Source organism: Coenobita brevimanus, chromosome 2 (genome assembly GCF_032717465.1).
Source record: "Coenobita brevimanus isolate Jiangsu-jjx chromosome 2, ASM3271746v2, whole genome shotgun sequence".
Lineage (NCBI taxonomy): Eukaryota > Metazoa > Arthropoda > Malacostraca > Decapoda > Coenobitidae > Coenobita > Coenobita brevimanus.
In genome coordinates, this window is record NC_136955.1 from 34,842,595 (window position 1) to 34,850,496 (window position 7,902).

Here is a 7,902-nt window from a genome sequence, read left to right on the forward strand (position 1 = left end):
TTTATTTTTGCTGTGTCCAACCCTTGCGGTTGAGAAGGTGTAGTTAAAGTTGATTGAATAAGTATGAAGTACATACACTGTCTTTGGCTGAAAGGGATACCAATTTCATTAGAAGGAAACATTGATCAAAACTATCATTTGAAGGCTTGAGAAATTTAGCTACTTCATTTTAGTAACTGGCTCTAGGATTGCATTCGGCTAGGGAAGGGGTGCCACTGTTTAGAGGGTTAAGACTTTTTCGGAACAAACTTAGGAGCGGTTGCCACTGCTCAGAAGGGTATGATTTAAAGCAGTCCTAGGAATGGCAGCCACTCCCCGTGGGTTAATGGGGTCTGAGCCTCCTCTCCTTTCTAGCAAGGAGCTAAACAGGGAGGTAGTCATTTAGCTATTATATTTATATTTTTTTGTTTCACGCAATAATGATTGTTCCCAGGGTTATATTCAACACAAGATACATTTTCAAATTAATGTAGAATTATTGTCATACGTTGCAAGCAGCAGCTCTGCCTCAAGAATAATGATAATAAAATTCTCCTCTCCCCCCACCATAACAAAATCCTGCCTGTGCCTCTGCTTGGTGAAAATAAGTAAGTCAATATATACTGTATTTAACCCCTAGAATATTTATTAAGTAGTGTTAGTTTCAGAAAGCTTATTTAATCAAGGAAAGACCTCATACTAAAAATTTAAAAATAAAGAAAGAAAAGTTAATGAAAGGTCCATCTAACTTCTCCAGTTCTAAAAGTGTCAACTAAGGTGTATAAAACAGTTTGATGGTCGCAAGAGCAGGGCATGAAATATGCCTGGTCATCAGACTGAACGGGTTATAATGATTATTAGTATTCAGGTGGTCTGGGTGATGCCCCTGCTATATCACTGGCCACATTAAAAACGAATAATGATAGTAATTAGTTTTAACAAACATGTTCGAAGGACCAAATTCACCCGTCGAGGCTTAGATCAGCCAGCTTGAATGTTGGGGTGTATGGGGGGGTGAGGAGTAGAGTTGGCAGAGCAGGAGGGGGGTGGATTATGTGGTAGAGTTGGCAGACAGTGAGCAGGAGGGGGGTGGATTATGCGGTAGAATTGGCAGACAGTGTGCAGGAGGGGGATGGATTATGCGGTAGAGTTGGCAGACAATGTGGAAGAGGCGGGTGGATTATGCAGTAGAGTTGGCAGACAATGTGCAAGAGGGGGTGGATTATGCTCTGTGTACGAGACGCGTTGTAAGGGAGAGTCAGTGAGAATAGTTAGTGGTAAGAGTCGCAGATATAAACGCTACTGTAAAGTAATGAAGGATTGGCTCGGAGAAGTGGGGATCTTATTGGCAGAGGTTGATAAAGTGTCATAAATGACACTGATAATTCCCAGTCATTGTTGTAAAAAAAGTGTTGTCAATGATGTATGTGCATGCCCCACAAGAGGTTGGATTAACTATGTGATGAAATGGTGAGAAGAGATGTCATGGACTTTTATCTAAAACCGTTTCCATTAATTTCTATCCTTAAACTTTCCCCCCAAATCTTCCATTCTGTTCAACGCTACCTCTCCTGCTCAAAACTTCACTTTCTCTTATTGTAACCCTTCTTACTGATCCTCTTACTTTCTCTCTACTCACTGCTAAGCCAGAGATGATTTCCGCATGTATGTGCAACAAACCTAACTTGCTTTTGTGTTCCTGCTTTTCCCCTATTACTGCTGACTGCAGTATTCCATACCATCTGACTTCCAAAGTGGAACACGTTCTCCGTCTCAGTTCCCAGGAATCTGCATTCCATGCGATGTTAATGTCTCTCACACACCTTTAGCTCTCTTGTCATTTCACAGATCCATCTGGTGAATAACATTACATCTTATTCTAAATGACCTAGAGCAGTTTGTTCAGCAGCTTACTCGTCTCCCCCACCATCCTGGGGAGAGTCCTATCACTCAACCTCTTAGTTTCAGCTAACCCGTCTGCTTACCCTGTCAGCCTTTTTCATCTCCGAGTGTTTCCACATAATTAATACCTTTGTTTGAACTAATCCGTTTGCTTACTCTGTCAGCCTTTTTCACCTCTGAGTGTTTCCTACTATAGTCTTATTTCTATAGCCTGTCCTGTCGCTCCAGTAAGACCTTTGAACCCTTCTGTGATGTGGTGCATGTGGTGTGGTACTCTGGCTTTTGTACTGGGAGGCCCTCAGGCAGTAACCTACTTCTTTTACTTTCCCTGGAATATTTCGTGGCCGAGTTATCCAAGGATGCTCTGCTCATGACAGGCTATTCTCTCAGGTATGAAACATTCCCATATTCTTTCCCTCTCTCTAATGCAAAAAAAAAAAAAAAAATTAATGCAGTCCTCATGGAACTGCTTTTCCAAAGGTAAGCTATTGATGCTGATTCTTGGATCAATACTTAGATGCTGTTTCCCGGAATCATACTAAATCTGTCCTTTGACCTAATGAAAGCGACTTTGTTCACTCCAACTAATAAATTTACTCCTGTTGCTTTTCCTGGCATCTTGCTAAAAACCTTTCCTGTAATTTCACTCTTTTTTTCCCCTCCTTTTTTCTGTTCTGATAGCTGTGTTACTTTTTCTAACCAAGCTGAACTTTTTGCTCTGACATACGCCTCTCACTGTTCTTACGATGATTTCTGTGCCGTTCCTTCATCGCTGTCTCTGTCCCCCTGTCTCATGTCTGTAATGTTTCTTCATAAGATGTATTTTCTGGCATCAGTATTAAAACGTGTATGGTCCTGATTGGTTCTGTTCAGTTTTTCTCTTGAGAACTGTGCGTCGATGCTGACACCCTGTCTAGCCATTCTTTCGTCTTTGTGTATTATCTTGCACTTTCCCTTCTTATCTACAAGTTTGCTCATTCAGACCGTCTTAAAGACTGGTAAGTGATTTCAACCCTCCGGCTATCGCCTTATTGCTTTAATCTCTTGCATTCTCAAAGTTTTGGCGTTTTTCTCAATAGGAAATTATAAAACATCTTTCCTTTCGTAACCTTCTTTCTATGTTCCGTGAGGAACACCGCTGGAGATCTCGCCTTCATTTCTGACTCCTTGTCATAATTCTTTCGAGACTTAGGTAAAACCTTTTTCGTTGCACGTAACATCTCAAAGGATTTTGGCCAGGTCCAGCACAAATCTTTATTTTCCACATTGTCCTCTAGAGTATTCTTCTATCCTACCTGTGCCCTAAGTTCTAGCTTCCTTTCCGATTGCTCAAAAGTTTCAGTTGTAAATGGTCACTGTTCGTATAGAGTTGTCAGTAGTGGCGTTCCTCTGGCTTCTGTCCAATCACCAACTTTTCTTCTCGTATTCATCATTGATCTGAATCGCACATTTAGCCTTATCTAATCATATGTTGATGACTCCACCTTTCACGTAACCATATGCTTCCTACAACGTCCACCACAGTAGTTACTTTAAGACTCATGGGGCAAAGTTTTGTCTCACCTGGTAAGTTATTTGTCTATTATTTCTGACTGGAGTATTTTTTTTTTTTCATGAGAAATTTAATACTTCCATCTGTACACCCGCTAAACCCTCCAAAAGAATACCCTTTAATATTTATTAGTGTAGGCCTACAGCTTAGGCCTACATCACCTCACAATATCCCTGTGTATCTTTCCTTGTGGTGTGGATATGGATGTGATAGAAAGCGTCAGGAGGCGGTTTAGCCATGTGGAGAGAGGATGGAGAGCGAGAGGCTAACGAGGAGAGTGTGTATGAGTGAGGTAGAAAGGGGGAGAGGGAGAAGAAAGCCGCGGATGAGGTGGAGGGATGGAGTGGAAAGGTATATGAGAGGGGGATGTGAGTTGCAGGAGGGTAGCGAAGTGGCGGGGGACGGCGACCGAGGCGGTTTGTTCATTGTCAGGTCTTACGGGACTAAGGCGTCTGGCAACAGATAGATAGGTAGGTATTTCTTTCACATGCAAACTGTCATGAAAAATTCGCATTTTTTTTCCCTCGCAGATGTATTTCAGAGACTAAATGAGCTAAGCAAAATTCGTAACGAGAGAGAGAGAGAGAGAGAAAAATATGCTATAAAGTACACATGTTGCATGAGACGTTACACGTCCAGTACTTGTATATCTGAAATCTATAAACTCTGTACGAGACTACTGTATGTACTGACTATCGTGACTACGTCTACATATGTGGTGGGATAGGTTTGCAAATGTAAACATTTTTTAGGCATTAATAATTTTAATCGCAAATTATAGGAGGTTTCCTGTTACCTTGTAATCTCTGCATCATTTTTAAATCCATATTTTGCACTAGAAGTTGTGGCTGCATCAGTTTAATTTTAAATGAGATAAGAATATTTTTTTTTTTAATACTCAGCAATTAGTTCTGTTTATACCATAAAAATAAGTAACTGAAATATGTAACTGAACACTAACTTTGCTGTAATTGTAATTGGGAAATATTGAAACTGGGTAAATGTAATTGTAACTGGCATTTTTTCTTCCTTCTAATTGTAACTCTAATTATAATTGAGTAATAGGACAAGTAATTATAACTGTAACTGTATTTAACCCAATCCAGTGTAATTACTTCAAGCCTCGACGTATGCACTGAGCTTTCCTCAAGATATAGGGCTACCCCACCGGCTTTAGTTTTAGTTCTCTGCTAGGGTGTTTATAAGTTGGTTTAGTTAGTACTCCTTCTCCTCGCTTCCCTGTTTAGAGATGCAGTAGTTGTTTGTAACTATTCATGTGATTACTTCTGCTTACTTACCTCTGATGTGAGCCCCACACAGGTCGTTCTGGGGTGTGATAAACACAGACCCGACCTCCCGAGAGTAGTTTGAGAGGGTAATCTCAGACTCAGTGCTTTACCCAGGGTATCTTGTCCCTTGCTTGTCATTCTCTTTCTTCCCATTTCCCCCGAGAGGGGGAGGTGGTTATTATGTCGACCCCCCCCCCCCGCCCTGACGATCTTATGACTGGAACGACGGACATACGGAATGACCGCCCCAGGACTAGAGCCCCGCTTGACATCCCTGTACATAATGCTGCCTATGTATTGTTACACGCGTTGATTCTACTTCATTGGGTAGTCTCAATCCTTTTCTTATCAAGAAGGTAATTGATGGCTGTGCTGGTGAAGTTGAACAGGTAAAAAACTTGTTTCTGGAGATCCCCTTATTAGGACAATGAATTCATCCCGAGTTAAAGATTTGCTAAAGCTACGTAAGTTTCATTGCTACGATGTTGAGCCAAGGATCCCTTATTCCATGAATTCCTGCAAGGAGGTTATCACCTGCAGGGACCTCATGTTATGGAAGAGGACGATATTGTACGTGAACTTACTGAACAAGATGTTATTGATGCCAGATTTACTGCTAGATTTTCGGAAGGCATGAGGAAGACGACTGCTACCATTGTTCTAACTTTTGATATGGTCACACTCCCCACGAAGATTATATCCCCAATCTCTTTCGTTGCCCTAAATGCCAGCTTCATGGACATACTGACAAGGTGTGTCGGGATTCTTAGTCAGTGTTTGCCAGGTGTGCAGCTCAGGGTTATGATACTGAACATTGTACATCCGAATCTGTGAGGATGCTCACGCCATCTCCTCAAGGGATTGCCCGAAGTGGAAGGAGGAGGAGGTCTGGACAGTGAAAGCAACAGAGGGCATATCCTATTATGATGCTTGGAAGACGGTAAGGGAGTTGCATACGACTCCCAAGACTAATGTCTCATATACATCGGCAATTGTGTCCCGTCCTTTGATGTGAATAGTGGAGACTCAGACTGACCCTGTCCACAGCACTCTTGGCACTCGCCCTGCCCCCTCGTCTGCTCCTGTACGTTCCAACTCTGTTTTCTGATATCCCAGTTGCAACTTCATACTCTCAGGCCGCTGCTGCTTCTCGGTCAGTATGGCCTAAGACAAACTCTGACAAGTCTTTTAAGTTTAATTTGACCACCCTTACCAAAAAGTCTCATCCACAAGTTCTTCCTGATCCTGTTCCAGTGAGAAAGAGGAGAGTTAAATTTTCCTTGGGGGAGTCTTGGTGCCTCTTTATTGATGATAGTATGGAGGTTTCCATTAGCAAGGACAGGGATAGGTTCCCCAGTGACCACTCACCAGGAGGCGGGCAGCATGAAAAGACTAAGCACAGTGGCCCCCTTCTTAAATCACCTCATTCACTGTTACCGTGGAATTGTAGGACTCTGGGAAATAAATTACACAATACAGCAATCTTGCTTTCTAGACACAGGCCAGGAGTTATTTATTTACAGGAGACGAGATTGGTGGATTACCCTGATCCTCCACAGGTCAAGCATTACCACTTGCATAGAAGATTTGATGATCACGGAGTTGCCATATACACACGTAAATCACACCCACATACTGAAGTGGTTCTACATTCTACTCTGGAAGCAGTCGCATGCAGAGTAAAAGTAAATGACACGTATCTGTCTATTTGCTCCCTTTGTTGTCCTTCACATGGCCCCATTTATATTGATGCTTTAAAATTATTAGTTGAACACTTCCTGGAAATAAGTTAGTGTTGGGCGACTTTAGTCACTACCAATGGTGTAGCTTGAGGACTGATGGTCTTGGGGAGCAAGTAGAGGACCTACTGTAATACTACAGTCCAACTTCTGTCTTCTGAACGATGGTAGAGTGACTCGTGTAGATGGTCGTACTGGTAACTTTCCGGCCATTGACTAATCTCTGGCCTCTCCCGGTATACATCAAGACTTCTTGTGGGATCCATATGCCGATTCCATGGGAAGTGATCATTTACCCATCTATCTTTCTTATACACACGACATTATTTTGGACCCTCCTGTCTAAATTTAACTATAATAAAGCAGACTGGGGGTCCTTCGCTGGGATTTCCGATTTAGATGCATCTGGGGAGACCATAATGTAAAGGTCAAAAATTTAACCACTTCCATATTACACACGGCTGAGCATAGAGCTCATTGGTGGTCACCGGAGTGCCGACAAGCATTGAGGAAACGTAGCAGGAGATACAGGATTTTTTATAGTCAGCCTACTGAGGAGAACTTTATTATTTACAAACAGGCATGGGTTAAGGCAAGGAGAATAACAAAAATGGTGAAACGTGGCTCAGGGGGTATTTTGTGTCCACGGTTAATTGTTTTACCCAACTCAGTAAAGTCTGGTCCATCAACAGAATACTAAATAACATAAGCTCTTATAACCCTGTTACCACACTGCAGGAGAACAACATCTTTGACAATCCCCTGGATGTAACTAACATCCTCGCCAGGAGTTATTCGTATGGAAGTACCTCAGCCAATTACGACCAGTGTTTTCAAGGCCACAAACGCATGACTGGGCTACAGATACTAGACTTTGCCACAGATGACGTATACTTCCCGTACAACTATGAGTTTACGATCGGTGAACTGCTCCTTGCCCTTAAATCCTGTAAAGACACCAGTCCTGGACCAGATACCATCATGTACAGTATGATCCAGCATCTTCATCAGAGCAACCTGATTAAGATGTTAGCATTGTACAATGAGCTTTTGGCGTCCTGATCGTTTCCAAACTCATGGCACTTTGCACACGTCATACTGATGCCCAAAAAGGCTGGTCGTCTTGTGAACCCCACTTCATTTCGTCCTGTTGTGTTGACTTCTTCTATACACAAGGCCATGGAACGAACGGTTAATAATAGGCTTCTCTTTGTTTTAGAGTAGAAGAATTTTTTAAATGATCCATTATGTGGCTTCTGTAAATACAAAAGTCCACTACATCATTTAATGAATTTGGAGGATTGCATTTCGGAGGAATTTGCTAGTAAAGAACTCATGACAGGGGTGTTCTTGGACATCCATGAAGTCTGTGACATGGCGTGGCGACACGGTATATTAATGAAGCTGTATGCATGTGGTTTATGAGGTAAATTGTCTATTT